At 34.4% G+C, this 18,120-nt stretch overlaps 1 pseudogene; it reads left to right on the top strand.

The window, feature by feature from the left end:
- The first annotated feature begins 2,475 nt into the window (after positions 1 to 2,475).
- LOC143396784 (programmed cell death protein 10 pseudogene) lies at positions 2,476 to 3,714 on the top strand (annotated as a pseudogene).
- Positions 3,715 to 18,120: the final 14,406 nt, after the last annotated feature.

Here is an 18,120-nt window from a genome sequence, read left to right on the forward strand (position 1 = left end):
TATCTAAGAAGCTTTAATAAGTATCTATAGTGTTGCCTCCTTGTGGAGGAGGAGGCAACACAAAAAGCTATAAAATATTTATTTCTTGTCTGTTTTGTGTATGTGTGCACATCAGTGTACTGTATTGTTGTGTCTACATATGTGCTTATGTCCATATATCATGTACATGGTATTAAAATTGACCTTTAGATAAATGAGTGCTCATAAATCAAATTTGTAAAAAATGGATCCAAATAACTTTTAGTTCAGGTGACTTAAAAAGGTTCAACTTAAAGTAGGTAAACAGATGAGAGTAAAGATATCTTTACAATTACTGACAAGTTCTTCAAGGTGGTCAGATAATTAACAGAGTGTTGGTTTCTATAAAATGTCTAGAATGTAATTATCCATCATTTCTAAGATTTTTCTTCAATGGGGAAGAGATGGCTAATATTATTAACATTCGTCTAGTATCTTGGTTTTTACAGTTAAAAATCATAAATTAGATTTAACATTAATTAGATTGATCATAAATACATTTATTAGTGACATCTGATTAATTTACAAAATTATTAATTTACAAAATTAAAGTGCTAAAACATCAACTACTAAATATAAAATCAAGTACTCTTAACTTCTTAAATTCCATGAGATAATATGGAATAATATTTAAATATTATGTGTGTTTTCATAAATGGGTAAATTAAAAAAGGTTTGAGATTGATTTGTTTGTGTCTTCACTAAAAACAAGGTTTCTAAGAGTTAAAAGTCTATCAAATAAACCAAGTGCAGGTGTGCATGCCTGTAATACCAGCAGCACAGCAGGAGGCTGAAGGATTGCAAGTTCAAAGCCAGCCTCAACAACGAGGTGCTAAGCAAGTCAGTGAGAATCTGTCTCTAAATAAAATACAAAATAAGGCTGAGGGTATGGCTCAGTGGTTGAGTGCTCCTGAGTTCAATCTCTGGGACCCCCCAACCAAAAAAAAGAGAGAGAGAGATTATATCAGATGTAATTCTATAAAATGTTTCAATTAGGTTTCAATTAAAGTACCATAAAAACAAAGTATTTCATCCTTTTATTAAAGTGGAGTAATTTGTCTAAATTCAGAAATTTCATAAGGACAGTTTCACAATATAAATTTTAAAAAGAGGTCAACAGCTAAGAAAGAGAAATAAGAGGGTGATAGGTATGGAAATATATCTTAATATGGAAAGTAGAATGAAAGAGAAATGTTTCTGGATTATAAAGTTTGTTATGTGGTAAAGAAAAAGTTTGTAAAATGTTTAGGTAAATTGCAAAAGGATTGTGGAGGGTAAATTTCAAAAAGTGTGTGTGTAATTAAATTGGTTATATATAATTAGCATAATCAGTTAAAATAATTTAAGGTTTTTCCCTAAAGTCAAATGTTAATGTACTGATATAAAGTAAAGTTTAATCACCTGTGGGTTGAAGTAACAAAGATTTCTTAAAACATTAATCTGCTCTTATATATCAAGATAATCTCTTGTATCTTTTTTTTTTAATTTAGAGAAACTAGTCTTAAAGGAATTATGGTTTGTACAACTCTGATTGAATAATAACTGTTATTTTAGAGTATTATACTACTTTACGGAGCCTAAATTTTTCTTTAAAAGCCAAACTTGATTAATATAAGAACACCAGTGTAATCATGATACTGTTACTGGCTTATTTGTCATATTTCCCACTTGTATAAATCTTTAAAATATAGGTTTTAAAAGAACATTTTACCATGAAGATATTCTTTGAACTAAAGTTTAAAGTAAAGATTTGGGATTATAAAAAATTATGTTTCTTAGTTCATAGCTATTATAAAAACTAAATATGTTTTTATTCTTCTTAATTCATTTTGTATTTTCCTTGTATACTTTATAACTATTATTTGTTAGTGACTTACAAAAGTATAACTTCTAATAAAACAACCTGAGTTAATTTGAGATCATAGGCCAATACCTGTAGGATAGATGAGATATAAGGCTGATTTTCAGAACTAATGCTGAACCCAATTAAATAGTTATAGACATTAAAAGTAAGTGAGACTCTGTAATATTACTTTAAGATGGTAAAACTGGCTTGCTGGATGTTTAAGACCAACACATGGAGACTAAAGTTAAGGAAGTAAAAGGACCAAGAAAGAAAAGAGCCAATATTTGGCTCTTACCCTGTATGTCAGCTTGAACCAAGGGAATAGGGGAGTTGTATAAGGGCTTTGCAACACTGGGCCACATGACGTTCCCATCATGGGGATCTATGAGACCTTGAAGAACAGAAAGCGAGTCAGTGTATATGCTATAAAGAGGAGGGTCATTGGAGAAGGAGCCATCCCTGATGCGTCCAAGGGAAGCCATGTGGTCAGTGAGACCTTGACCCATCCTGGAAGATAGCACTAAAGGAACTAAGAGTTTGCTCTCAAGTTCCCAAGAGTGACCCACTAAGGAAACTCAGCTGACTCTTAATAATATATAGGAATGGGGTCCTTCCGGCGTCACTGGAGTGAATTGATCAGGGAGTTGAAGAGGGCTCCAAAGGTGGGAAGTGAAGTCAGTGCCTCAGTTGCCGGTCTGTGTATGTTTTGTGCCCAGCTGTTTTATAACCCACAAAAAGAGAAGAAATTTGCAGTGAATGAAGATTCCTCTGCATTTTAGCATTACTTTTTCTACTGTAGTTGGTTTTTGAATGAGGATGACAATGGAAGAGATGAAGAATGAAGCTGAGACCACTTCTATGGTTTCTATGCCCCTCTACGCAGTTATGTATCCTGTGTTCAATGAGCTAGAAAGAGTAAATTTGTCTGCAGCTCAGACACTGAGAGCTGCTTTCATTAAGGCTGAAAAAGAAAATCCAGGTCTCACACAAGATATCATTATGAAAATTTTAGAGAAAAAAAGTGTAGAAGTTAATTTCACGGAGTCCCTTCTTTGAATGGCAGCTGATGATGTAGAAGAGTATATGATTGAACGACCAGAGCCAGAATTCCAGGACCTAAATGAAAAGGCACGAGCACTTAAACAGATTCTCAGTAAGATCCCAGATGAGATCAATGACAGAGTGAGGTTTCTGCAGACAATCAAGGATATAGCTAGTGCAATAAAAGAACTTCTTGATACAGTGAATAATGTCTTCAAGAAATATCAATACCAGAACCGCAGGGCACTTGAACACCAAAAGAAAGAATTTGTAAAGTACTCGAAAAGTTTCAGTGATACTCTGAAAACATATTTTAAAGATGGCAAGGTAATAAATGTGTTCATAAGTGCCAACCGACTAATTCATCAAACCAACTTGATACTTCAGACCTTCAAAACTGTGGCCTGAAAGTTGTATATGTTAAGAGATGTACTTCTCAGTGGCAGTATTAAACTGCCTTTATCTGTAAATTTTAAAGTTTGACTGTATAAATTATCAGTCCCTCCTGAAGGGATCTAATCCAGGATGTTGAATGGGATTATTGCCATCTTACACCATATTTTTGTAAAATGTAGCTTAATCATAATCTCACACTGAAGATTTTGCATCACTTTTGCTATTATCATTCTTTTAAGAATTATAAGCCAAAAGAATTTACGCCTTAATGTGTCATTATATAACATTCCTTAAAAGAATTGTAAATATTGGTGTTTGTTTCTGACATTTTAACTTGAAAGCGATATGCTGCAAGATAATGTATTTAACAATATTTGGTGGCAAATATTCAATAAATAGTTTACATCTGTTAAAAAAAATAATATATAGGAATAATGTCAATTTGACCAACTTGGTCTTAAACATCTAGCAAAACAAGTTATTATCAAAACAGCCATACCTGGACATTTTAAAGGAAAGATAATAGTTCTTTTAATATAACTTAAGATATATACTTGTGTTAGTCTCACCAAGAGTAAGTAAGACTGCAGGCTACAAAAAAAGGGATTCTTAGATAGGAGTGCCTGATAACTATCAAAAGACACTATTAGACTCAGAAGTTTTTTAGTTAGTAATCAATTTAAGGACTATAAATCTTCTTAACCTCTACACAGGTAGGCTTTGTCTGTGTTTGCTAGTAGGATTTTTTAGCCCTAATTAACAGAAATAAAAATATATCTATTAAACATAGAGATTATGCCAATAAAAAAGTATTTTATGAAAATCAGATGACATCAGATAATTACATTTTATGGGGGCATCTGTGACATTATTAAAACTAAGTGTGGTGTTTACATTCTTTAACTCTAGCAATGTAATTAATATCCTTAAAAATTTACGTTCCCAAATAGAGGCCATGTCCTCACTGGCCTTGTCATGAGAACAACTTCTTAGCTCTTATACCTCCTGGTAAGAGATTACTGGTTTCTATCATCATTGTGGTATTCATGACATGTTCTAAATGCTACAACATTTATTTTGTATTAATCTCATTCTAGTAGTCATGTCTTTTTGTTTTTCTCACAGAAGCACCTGCCTACCAGATGATTTTACAACCTCATGCTTCCAAACCAGACTTTTACCACGGACCCCTCAACTGACCCAAAACATTCTTAAAAGGGAAACCCAAACTGCTTGCCCCACATCGCCCCCTTTCAGCTTGAAGCAGCCAGAGCGGTCATCGTCCATTTCCCCTTACAGCAGTAAGGGTTCCCTTCTCAGAGGAGGGATTGAGGCTGGGGGTGGCGGGGGGCAAAAGGATGGTCAGTGTAGGTAATGAATGATTGGGTCAGGAAGATGGGGGCCATTCAAAAAGAAATAAAATGCTTCCTTCTACAAGCTGTTGCCAAGGTTACCTGCTTCCAGGGACTTATTCCCCCCTGCAAGGAGTTTTCAATGAAAGCCCTCTGGGCCACTACCTTCCTGCCTGTATCCCTGGAAGGTTCCTTTCTCACCTTTTGGCCACATAGGCAAGATAAGGGGAGGAGGGAGTATGAAACAAAGAAGTCTGAAATTTATAGAAGGGGCAGGACACTACCCCCACTTCCTCGGGCACCAACTTGGACCCCATTCTTTGTGGAGGAGTCTGACTCTCTCTCTGTTCTATCCTTTAAACAAACTTTTAACACTTGCCTCAGTGTTCATAGGGTGTTCAATCTTCAGCACCAGGGAAATGTAACTCAAACCTAATTCTCAACACTGATATCATCCTGATAGTTCTTTCATAAACATTTTATTTGATCCTCTCCACGAACTGTTGGAAAGGTGGTGGAATTACAATTCTTCTGTTTTGTGCATCAGAAATCAAGACAACTCTGGTCTTGCTCAGCTGGTTAGTATATAATTTTATTATAATTGACTAATATTTTTTGAGTGATTGTTTATTAGGCACTATATGGATATTTGCATTTACCTGCACAGAACCTCTTTGGTGTAATAATATTATTGTTTTATTACTCAGTATTTTTTAATGTCTACTGCCTGAATTATTTTGTATTTTTGGAATTTTGGTACCAATTTATCTAGTTTTATACTGTTGCCCTATGAGTGTATGCCATAAAGTGCATGCCAAAAATGTTTGAAAATTTATTTAACAAATATTTATTGAGCACTTAATATTGTGCCAGGCACTGTTAATAGATGTTGAGAAAGTATTTATTTATGAAACAGACCACCAGTGTTATAGGATTACATATATAGAAATAAGTTTATTATAAGGAATTAGTTCACACAGTTATGGGAACTGGAAGGTCAAAATCTGTAGTTTGGACCAGCAGACTGGAGACTCAGGACAGATGATTGTGAAGATGAAGTCCAAAGTCTGTCTGCTGGAGAGTTCCCTCTGGCTCAGGGAAATTAGTCTCTTTGTTGTATTCAGACCATCAACCATCTGATTGGATGACAGACATCCACATTATGGAAGGCCAATTGCTTTATTCAGAGTCCACTGATTTAAATGTTAATTTAAATGTTAATTTAAATGTTAATTTAAAGACCCTTCAGAAAGCAAATTTTGAGAGAATGCATTGCCATGGGTAATATTTTTTTTCTTTTTCTTTTTTTAGGTGGACACAGTATCTTTATATTTATGTGGTGCTGAGAATCGACCCAGTGCCTCATGCATACTAGGTGAGCACTCTACCACTGAGCCACAACTCCAGCCCCAGCTATGGGTAATCTTAATGGAAGGTTTTTAGGAAGTAAAATGGTAATCTAGAGATACTTAGACCTAAAGATAGCATGGATAGTTCAAAAATGGTAAATATATAGGTAAATATTTTTTTCACTTTAAATTTCTTTAAAGCATATTTTATGGTTTAAAGTAAAAGTAGTAACAATGTATTGAGATAGCATATATAAAAGTAAAATGGATGGCAACAACAACAGGAAGTCCAGGAGGAAAAATTTAAGTATAGTGTTGTAAACATTTCTATACTCTGTGTAAAGGGGCATGATATTTTTCAAATTAGGTAAGTTAAATAAGGTGAATTAAATATACACACACACAAACACTCACATATATATAAACAATATATATGGTTAAATATTTATATATGAGTAATATATTGGTTAATCTATATACATACATATACACATACATATATATCTCTTTAACTTACATCATGATAAATCTATCATGATATATATCTATGGATATAGATATCTTTTTAACTTATCTATCATAAATGTATCTATGGATATATAGACATATATCTCTTTAACTCATGTATGTGTGTGTGTGTGTGTGTGTGTGTGTGTGTGTATATATATATATATATATATATATATATATATATATATGAATGCTATGTGCTGTCTGTAATAAACATACTTTAAGTAGGAAGACACAATTCAAGGAATAAGCAAACATAGTCCATGCACAAAGGAATCCAATGAGAGCTTGGGATGGTTGTATTAATGGATGTCAATGTAGACTTCAAATAAGGAGTATTATCACAAATGAACAGAAATACCTCACAGTGATAAATCAATAAATTTACCATAAATACATACTAATCATAAAGATTCATGCTACTAATAATTGCAAAATACATGAAGCAAATTCACATTGATAGTTGAAGATTGTAACATTCTTCTCTCAATAATTCCTACACCAAGCAGACAGAAAACTATGTGTATAGAAGACTTAAGGAGCAGTATCAGTAATACTGGACACAGAAGCTACAGAATAAAAATTGTTTATAAATACACATAGACTCTATTTTATGGCATAAAATTCACCTTAATAAATTTAGGATGACTGAAATCATACTGTTAACAATGGAGGTAAACTGGAAATCTGTATTAGAAAAATACATGGACAATCCTAAGTCAAATTTTATAGGATATAGCCAAAGCAGTGCTTACAGGTAAATTTTTCAGTCAGTTTGGGCTGCTCTAACAAGGATATCATAGACTGGAAACTTAAATGACAACATCTATTTCTGATAAATCACAGAGTGCTGGGAAATCCAAGGTTAAGGTATCAGCAAATTTGGTGTCTGGTACAGCTCCTCTAACTGGTTTACAGATGTCATCTTGTTATATCTGCATATGGCAGGAGTGAGATGAGGAGGGAGAGGAAAAGGGGAACAGAGTGCTCTCATGATGATTCTTATAAATTCACTAATCCCATACATGAGGAATCCCCCAATACCATTCCCACATTTCTTTTTTTTTTTTTTAAAGAGAGAGGTGAGAGAGAGAGAGAGACAGACAGAGAGAATTTTTAATATTTATTTTCCAGTTTTTGGCGGACACAACATCTTTGTTTGTATGTGGTGCTGAGGATCGAACCCGGGCCGCACGCATGCCAGGCGAGTGTGCTACCGCTTGAGCCACATCCCCAGCCCCCCACATTTCTTAATACCTTTACATTAGGGGTTAGGATTTCAACGTATGAATTTTTGATGAACACAATCAATCAGTCTGTAATAGGAAATACTGCTTGTAGTAGAGAGAAGTAAAGTCTCAGATCATAAAGTGGTCCAAGTCTCCATTTCTATAAATGGAACGTTAAAAAAAAGATGAACAAAAAATTAAACCTAAAGTACACATTAGGAATGAAGAAATAAAGTTATAATTTTTAATAAAATTAAAAACAAAATAGAAGTCAATAGGACCAAAAGCTAATTATTTGAAAAAATTAAATAAATATATATAAATCTGTAGTCAGTTTAATCAAAAAGAAAAAGGTGAGATGATATGAATTGCAAATTTCTAAAAATAAAACCCCAGGACCTACAGACATTAAAATTATATGAATAAATCTATGCCTATAGATTTCACAACTTAGAGCAGGGTTTCTATGTTATATTTGCCAGGAGTGCTTTTAGCTGTGAATGATGGAAAACATAACTGACAGGAGCTGAAACAGTGTATTTTTTACCTTTGAAAGGCACCTAATGGTAGGCTGTTTCAGTGACAACAAGGCAAGGCCTCTAAGATTGAATCTCCCCATTCACTGACCTTTTTTTCATTGTCACAGGTATCAATCATATCTGTACTCAAAGCTCATAGATGGGGCTATGAGCAAGACTAGCCTTGTCTGTCTTTTTTAAGGAAAGCAAAAGCATTTCTATAACCTGCCCACACCAAGCAGATTTCCTGACACCTCACTAGGCAACTAGGTTATAAACCCTTTCTGAAGTTCAGGGGGTTGGGAAATCTAGTGAAAGTTACTTAAAATGGAGATCAGGCATGGAAAATCCCCAAGCAGATCAAACTAGTTAGGCCTTGAAAGTAAACTTCACCTCTTTTGAATTTGCAAACATAAACAAAACTTGTGTATTAAAGAAAAGCAACATTTAAGCTCCATCAATCAGAAGCTGCCAACTAACTTGTATAATTAGGGACTTTCCAGAAGGACAGACCAAATAAAGCTATGTACAGCTGTCACCAGTTAAATGCCATCTTTGCTTTATATCCACATTCCCCCTATGAAAGTCTGTCTCTATGCTTCAATGGAGCCTGCAGCCTTTTTTCAGTTTCATGGTTCCTAATTCATGAATTGCTGTTGGTTCAGATAAACACCTTATAATTTTTATTTCATCTTGGTTTATTTTTCAACATACCTATCAAAGGACAGCAGGTTTTTCAGTGTTTTGCCTTGTGTTATCCTCTGAATTTCAGCCATTATTTTTCTCAAATGTTTCTTCTATCCCGCTTTTAGGGGGATTCCAATTGCATGTATTTTAGGCTACCTGAAATTACCTTGCAGCTCACTTATACTTATTTACTTTTAAAAGTTATTTTCTCCCTCTGCTTTTGAAAAGGGAAGTTTTTGTTGTTATATATTCAATATGTATTCTGTTATTATATATTTTCTTTGGCAATCCTCATCTTCATTAACCCTATCCACTCTATATTTCATCTCAGACATGGTTGGTTTTGACTGTGGAAGTTTAAGGATCTTTTTATCTTCCATTTCTACTTAATTTTATCAACATGTTAAATTCAATTATAACCATTTTTATGTTCTTGCTTGTTACTTATAACATCTGTGTCCATTCTGGATCACTGATAATTGATTTATAATTTTTTTCTGTTTAGTTGTTATTTCCCTACTTCTTCAACTGCCTGGTAAATTTTTACAATTTTATTTTATTTTTTATTAATTTTTTTATTTATATATGATAGCAGAATGCATTACAATTCTTATTACACATATAGAGCACAATTTTTCATATCTCTGGTTGTATACAAAGTATATTCACACCAATTTGTGTCTTTATACATGTACTTTGGATAATAATGTCCATCACATTCCATCATCATTTCTAACCCCATAACTCCTCTCTTCCCCTCCCATCCCTCTTCCCTATCTAGAGTTAGTCTATTTACAGTTTTATTTTGTTTTACATAAACTATCTAGGAAATTCTAGGAAAGTTCTAGATTTGCAGAAAAATTGTGATGATAGTACAGAGTTAACAAACCTCACCACACATTTGTCCTATTATTGGCATCTTACATTGGTTTAGTACATTACTATAAATGAACTAGTATTGATATATTATTACTAGCCAAATTCCATAATTTTTTCAGATTTACTTAGTTTTTATCCAATGTATTTGTTCCAGGATTCCATCCAGAACTCTACATTACATTCAGCAGACAAACCTTATGACACAGTTAGACTTCTGTTTCTGATGACCTACAGTTTTGAGAACTACTGGTAAGATATTTTGTAGACTGTACCTTGACTGATATTTTTATTATGATTAAGCTGAGGTTATGTGTTTTGAGAGGAAAAGTTTCCTTATCTTATCATATCAAGGATAGATATTAACATGATTTGTCACTCTTGATGTTAACTTTGATCACCTGGCTGAGAAGTGTCTATCAGATTTCTTCACTCTAAGGTTATCTCCACCTTTCAACACTGTACTTTTTGAAAAAAAGTCACTATGCACAGTTCATGTATAAGCTGTTCTCCCCCTCCTTGGAGGTGGAATATCTACATGAATAGTTTAGGGATAAGGAAGACAGAATTGTTTCAAAGCCCCTTCCCCCTCTCCCTGGCTCCTGCTCTCAACACTTTTCTGAAGGAAAATAGTATAATTTTGCACATCTAAATATATGTCTTGATATTTTGTGAATTCTATTGGAAGGCAATTTAACTATCAGTTTGAAGAATTTAAGAAGAAAGATCCATAGGTCATAATTCTAATTTTCCTATCAGTACCTTATGGTGTTTTGCCTCATTTTCTTATTTGTGAGAGTAAATTTGGCATGTTTCTTATTTACTAATGATAGCTGGGGTAAGGGCAACATGTGGTTTCAATTTTTCAGAGTGTTGGCTTAGTCGTGTAAGTTTCACCATTAGCTTTAAAGATAGGAGGAAATTTTTTGTTTGATTATTCCTGGACTTGGCATTTATTACTCAAGGTTTTGCTTACTTGGAAATGTATTCCTGTGATCTTGAGATAGATGTATATTCATGGTAAAGGCTAATGTGAAAAAAAGTCTGATTTTATTTTGTAAAATATAATATGATGCCTCGTCCCACCTTGGTAATATGAATAACCTTGAGGTCTTGAGTTCTTTGAGCTGAAAGACACTAAAATTAGGCCACTTGGGCATCTGTAATTAAATGCTATTGATGTTCAACATACATCATATGCTTTCATTGACTTGGTTAGGACTGGCCCCAGCTTGATGGGAAGAAAGTTTCCTTGTACAGAATGTTCTCTGCCTCCATTCAAGGACGGGGGCCAGCCAGAGGAATTGGTTGTTTATTTTTGAGCCCATGTAAAAAGAGCTGCTGAGCAGATACCTCCTGCTGTAGGCCAAGACTGGCAAAGAGGTCATCTTTGTTGCAAGTGGTTGAGGAATTGCCTCCCCTGCTGATGATTGGGGATATTTTTAGCAACAAGCTAAAACTTCTCATTCTTGAAATTGTTTTCATTTCCACTCAAAGAGGCAAACTGCATGAGTCGGGGAAAAAATAAAATAGGAGGCCTAAGCACTAATAGGAGCCGTGTGTCCATGTAAAAAGAAACCTGATGAAATTGCTTCCCCTGGTGCTGACAACTTAGTCCTGGCACTGGGGTAGTTCTAATAGCTGTAGGCTAAAAGAATCATTTCCATAGTGCAGCTTATAATGATAATGTAAATTTCACTTAAGTATACATGATTATAGAAAATTGTGCAGAATTGCAACTGACTTTATGCTGTACTGTTTATGGAGCAATATAGACTTACCATTTTTTTTTCCTCTAAATTCTATGGAAGACAACTATTTTGACTCCAGGAATCAATAAAGGTTCTGCAGCATTGTGTTAACATGTATTATATTTGAACTCAGGCTTGTCACATACCATGAGTGCTGACAGTGTGGGAGAAGGGGGGATTCTACATTTGCCAACCTGCAGAGCCCAACCTTGAATGAAGTATTTTATGGAGAGACAGAAAGTGCTACATGTGTGTTTGTGACAGATGGAAACTCTTCAGAGACACTCATAGTTGAAGAGTTGTGTGAAGATAAACTTTATAATGTCTTGTTTTTCACTTCTTTGCCCTGTAACATATCACTGTGGTTGTGTACATATTGAACATCTCTCCCATTTTGTATGTTTCAAAAGGGCAAGTAGTATGTTTCCTCATTTGGACAAGCTGAGTACCTTGTCCCTGGCAGGTCTTCAATCACTATTTGTGGAATTAAATTGAACAGGAGTGGGATAATTTTGAGATATATTGAGGTGTAGGTTTTTGGACTTGTAGATCTGAAGAATGAGATGTATGAACAATGGAGGGTTAGAGCAAAGTAACTGAATTTATGTTTTGAAACAAACAAAGTGAAGCTCCCAAGACAGTCACTGCTGAGTTGCTAATGTCTAGGTGTTATGTGATGTTTCTGATCTTTAAAGCTATTGGCTAATGCTTTTAGGGAACCTAGTTTTTGCATCCACTCAGCGTGAGACACTTGGTGATCCCTGTTTAATTATTGATCAAGTGCTGTCTGGCTCACCAGATTCTTTGTACTATGAAGTTGGGCATGCGTAAGAAACATGGAATTGCTGCAGCTGAAGTCTCTGCCCTGTCTAGCATATTATATTTCTGGCTCTTGCTCTCAATATCTAAAACAAGGCAAAACCTGTGGCATGAAATAATATTAAAGTCATTAATGACATCTTATTGGAATCTTACAACGGTAGAGTGATCTGTCAATTGTGGCAAAAAAGAGGTGTCAGGCAATATAATGTGCATTTGGAGTATTTTGACAGAAGTGACAGGGAACTCACCTGAAGAGAGTCACCTCATCAAAAGTGATTATTACCAGTTCACTCATTTATTCCTCACAACAAATCTCATAGGTAGATATTTTCTTTTAATTTTACACATGAAGAAACTGACATTTAGAAGTGCTAAATACCACATTTCCCAAGTTAATGCAGCTAGAATGTCACCCTACTCTAAGTCCCAGTCCTTAGATTTTTCTCCCACGTGTCCTGTCTTCTAAATAAGAAGAATATCATATTCATGAAACTCCAATTTACTTCAAAATGCCATTGATCAAGTCACCTTCATAAAGACTGGTAAGAGACAGAACTAATGATATTTCTGCCAATAATTCAAGAAGAATCCTGTTGACTTCTCTCCATATATTTATGATTTGTGATTGACTCATAGGAATTTCTTGAGAGTCAGAGTGGCATGTAGCTCAAATCCAGTTGACTATTGCGCTTTTCTGTGTGTTCTCTGGGATAAAAGTGCTGCTTCTTGGTTGTAGTGAATAATGGCATTCCTCAGTGGTGACAGTGGAGGCAGGGGTTGTGAAGCTGGCTTTATCCGGAGGGCTGAAGTTTCTTGGTGGATTTGGTAGGATGAAATAGTTAGGGAGAAATAGATGATGTAGATGTAACATTAAGCAGATTATGCACAAGATTCCACTGTAATAGAAATAGTTGCCTCTCCTTGTCATGAGCTGTATTTGGGGGGAAAATGGAATGCAAATGGACAAACCCTGACATACCTTTTATTGCTGACCAAAATATTTAGTAGTTTGCATGTGCATTTTCCAAGTACAAAAACAAAAGACCCCATGGAATTAGTCCATAATTACTTACTAATTACTGTGTCATAAGAGAATATTCATAAATGTTTCTAGACTTTCCAGCTATCTGGAAATTAGACCTGGAATTCTTTGAAAATGCATTCCAACAGTATTTGTTATTGGTGCCATACAAAGGAGAGTGTGATTGAAGTGCCTTATGACTTTTGCAGCATTTTGGCTTTTGGGCATCATTTCTCAGATATGAGTGTTGCTAACAAATAATTCTGTGTAGTTTTAACTAAGGTCACTAATGCTATGTATTGATTTTTCAAATAAGTAGTAATTTTGGATGTGAATATACGATCCATATATTTCCTGTTCATGATCATGGTAGATACCTCACTATCTCCAACATGGGTGAAGAACCAGTGTAGGTGACCAAATACAGGAAGAGAAGAGGGGAGTCATGCTGGCTTGTCAATGACACGGAAGGAACTCTGTGTTCCTTTATGAATTACTCCCTCTGAGGTTTTCCCTCACTTCAAACTGAAGGTTTCAAGTGTGGAGCAATCATTTTGGAAAATTTTAATGTAATAGACAAATGAATTCATATTCAAATCCTGATCAGGAAAAAGTTCAAGATCATCTCCATAAATACTCTCTACTACCCATTGTACAGTCTTGCAATCTTGTGGTTTCTGCCTCTATAACTTTTAACATGTTGCTCAGTTGAGAGTAGTTGCTCAATAAATAGTTTTGGAATGAACAAAGAAAGGGAGGAAATGAGAAAGTCCAAATAAACAGCATTATTTATGGTAAGAGACTTATAGTCTGAAACTCAATAGCTCAAGTCTTTCTAATTTACAAATCATGGTTGAAAGCCAAAACTTACTTGCAAAATTCATGAAATGTCAAAAAAGGGGAAGTGATCTCTAAACCATTTCTTTTGAGGGGGTACTGGGGAATGAACTCAGGGGCACTCCATTACTAAGCCACATCCCCATCCTATTTTGTATTTCATTTAGACACAGGGTCTCACTGAGTTGCTTAATACCTCACTTTTGCTGAGGCTGGCTTTGAACTTGCAATACTCCAGCATCAGCCTGTTGAGCCACTGGGTTTTCAGGCAGGTGCCACCTTGCCTGGATGTAAACCCTTTTCATAAGAGTAGAGAGGTAAGGAAGGGTTCATGAACTTTCCTGGAACACCATATTACTTTTCCTTAAATGTGGGTGTATTATGTCATGTGTATTTGGTATTTTAAAACATTAGTAATAAGATCTTGAATTCAAAATGAGATAGTGAACAGCATTTGATGCATTGCAATTACATTCTTATTGTACCTTTCAACTTTTGAAGTTGTTTACTGTTTTTGACCAATAATCTATAAGCTAATAATTCCCAATTGCAGGTTCCATGAGAAGTTGAAACTGTCTCCTCATTTCTCTACAGCAAAAGTTCTCTATCTCTTTTTATTTCAGGACCTGTTTTACACTCTTAAAATTTTTGAGGACCCCCAAATATCTTTTATTTATCTGGGCTATATCGATGACTATTTAACATATTGAAAACTAAAATTGAGAAAATTAATACATTCATTTATTAATATATTTAAATAGAAATAAGTCAATTACATATTAATATAACATGTCTTAGAATAAAAAACTTTTTTTTCAAACCAAAAAACAGCAGTGCAAAGTTTGGCATTTTTACTGGGTGACAAATTTTTTAAAATCCTGGCTTGATAGAGGAAACCTAGATTCTCATATTGGCATTTATGTTTAATCTGTTGTGTTTTTTTTGAGTTGAATTATATGAAATTTGTAAAGTGAGGAGCATTTTTAAGCTTTTCAGCTTGTGTTGATTATGGATATAGTTTTATACTATACTCATCAAATGATAGTTTCTTGAATTTTAGTCACAATGTAGAATCTGGAACCAAATCAATGAACTTTCATACTCTGTGATATTGAAATCAGCTGGTAAATCTTGGACTTTTTTTTTTTTTACACATTCATGATTTTGTATCATCATTACTGGACTTTTGGAAAAGACTGAGTTATATAGATCTTCCAAATATTGATACATTTTATTACATAGTTTAAAAACTCATATTTTTTAATAACTTTACCTACTCTATTAGAAAAATAGTCAAGTATGGGGGAGATGTTAAGCTATCATTGCTAGAAAAAGTTCATTGGCAAGAAAATTTCTTTTTGTGATTGGTTCTTTTGGTCTTCAAGGAACTTGCCACTTACGAAGTTTTTCTGGGTACTGAGGTTTGTAGCTTAGTGGTAAAGTACCTGCCAGCGAGCATGAAGTTCTTTCTGTTGAGCTATGTTCTAACTCAGAGCCATATTACTTTAAAAGCATTTTAATTGTCTTAAACAGGGGCTGGGGTTGTGGCTCAGTGGTAGGGCGCTTGCCTAGCATGCATGAGGCACTGGGTTTGATTCTCAGAACCATATACAAATAAATAAAATAAAGGTCCATCAACAACTAAAAAATATTTTTTAAAAAGTTCATTGGAAACAAAACTTTCTTTTCTGTGACAGGTTCTCTTAGTCTCCAAGGAATTTGCCACTTAAGATGTTTTTCTGGGTGCTGAGGTTTGTAGCTCAGTGGTAAAGTACCTGCCTAACATGCACGAAGTTCTTTCTGTTGAGCTATGTTCTAATTTAGAGTCACATTACTTTAAAAGCATCTTAATTATCTTAAACAGTATTTTTTGACTAAATGAAATTACATTCAGTGAAACAAAATGAGAACACAAATATTTAGTTAATGCAGTTTTTGAGATACTTACAATTTTGGTGATGTGGCAAATAGCTCCAACAAATAAGTCTTAAAAGGGCCCCATACCACATGCCTGCGCCTTCAGGGGAGAAATCCTTAGTGATGTCTGGAGTGACTGACCTTTCTAGAAAAGGTTCTTCCCAGAGGAAAGAAGGCTGCCTCTGCCAACCAAATACTGTACCAGAATGGCTTAAATTATCTCTCCTGGCTCTCTGCATTACATCCCCTCCCTTGCCTCATTCCCACCTCTGTTTTAGCTGTAATTCATTCTTTGTCTCAGCAATGAAAAGATTAGTGTATTTCCTCTTTTCTCTGTAACCTAATCTTATGCATATACATGCATCAGACAAAATAAGTGGAATTGAGCTTCCAGAACTGTATTAAATTCCATTACAACCTTTCAACACAATATTCTTAGAAAACATTTCTGTTTCTGTGTTCTTGTAGTACCACTGAATAGCTGTGGGGCTATGGGACAGTTATTAACAACAACAACAAAAGGTCATCATTTGATTCTTCCTATTCCAATTTTTTAATAAAAATGTAAAATATATTGATTTTATCTGTCAAAAGATAAACTATTTTTCTGTCAGAAAAATCTTTATTTCAAGTTGTGATTATTTATTTGAGATGCTTACCAAAACATTAATATCGAAACATTTGGTTTTATATAATTCTCAGGTTTGTTTCTTTATTAACTTTCATTTTGACACCTTCCATGTAAATGCAGGAATATTTAGAAACTACTGTGGATCAATTCTGATAAACTTCCTGCATACATACACAAACACACACCACACAACTACACAAAGATATATGTATACATACACATTCACACACATGCACATGCATTTGAATGAAAATTATTTGGGCAATTACAATGTGAAGCATAAGATATTAATACTTTGTATTTGTCTGATTTTTAAGGAGGAAGTTGTCAGTTTCATAAACTCATCAATATAACTGAGTTTTGTTATAGCCAGGTTCCCCAAAGAAGTCAATTGTTTAAGAGGCTTAAGTGTCCTTCACCTCTAATGTTTTGTATCTGGTTAGTTTTGAGTTATATAAGGGTAGAAGTATTCCCTTTGTTGTTTCATATCTGCTTTCCATTCTGAACAGATTCTGTTACTCTTCCAGCACTTAGTGTCCTAAATAAAAAAATATACATATATTTTCACAATAGAGGCAGCCAGTGGACTGCAATAAGATGAGACAATGTTTTTGTTCTTTATTTATACATTGATATTCTCCACACAACTTCCTTTCTCAAGGGACTGGTAAGGATCATTCATAGAAAAACAAGGCTTTGATTGTTGAGTTTGGCTTATTCTACTATTTAGAAGGTGCGACAATTTTATTCCTAAAATTAAAGAGACAGATTTTGTAAGCCAGAACACACAAGGGAAATCCACTTTCCTTGAAAAGTCTGGCATCTTTTTAACCTGGCACTTAAGGCAGTTCTACAAGAGGTCTACTTTCCATTTCCACACAGAGGCAGAGAAATTGTAAAGCTAATTCAGAGTCACATTGTACAGAATGGAGCTGAGGCCTTAATGAAGTGAAGAGTCTATATCCAACTCATCTACTGCTCAGTTGTCTTTAGGAAATTTCTCTGCTTATGTAATCCTTCCCTCTTGTGTTTTATGTGATACTAAGATACATATACTTCTGAAACAACTCCAAAACATACTAGAGGCCTTTATCTTGGTATAATAACCAGAGACAATTGGCTGATAATCCTGCTTACTAACATCAACATTCCCCCCAACTCTAGAAAATTATACCCCTTACTATTATTCAGCATGAAACTGCCATAGGTTTTCCCAAACTTAATTTATTTTGAATATTATTATAATATACTAAAAATATGATCATAGATGCTAATAATCTACCTTACATTTTTAGTACCTCAAAGATTATTGAAATATT

Source organism: Callospermophilus lateralis, chromosome 4 (assembly GCF_048772815.1).
Source record: "Callospermophilus lateralis isolate mCalLat2 chromosome 4, mCalLat2.hap1, whole genome shotgun sequence".
In the NCBI taxonomy this organism is placed as follows: Eukaryota; Metazoa; Chordata; class Mammalia; order Rodentia; family Sciuridae; genus Callospermophilus; species Callospermophilus lateralis.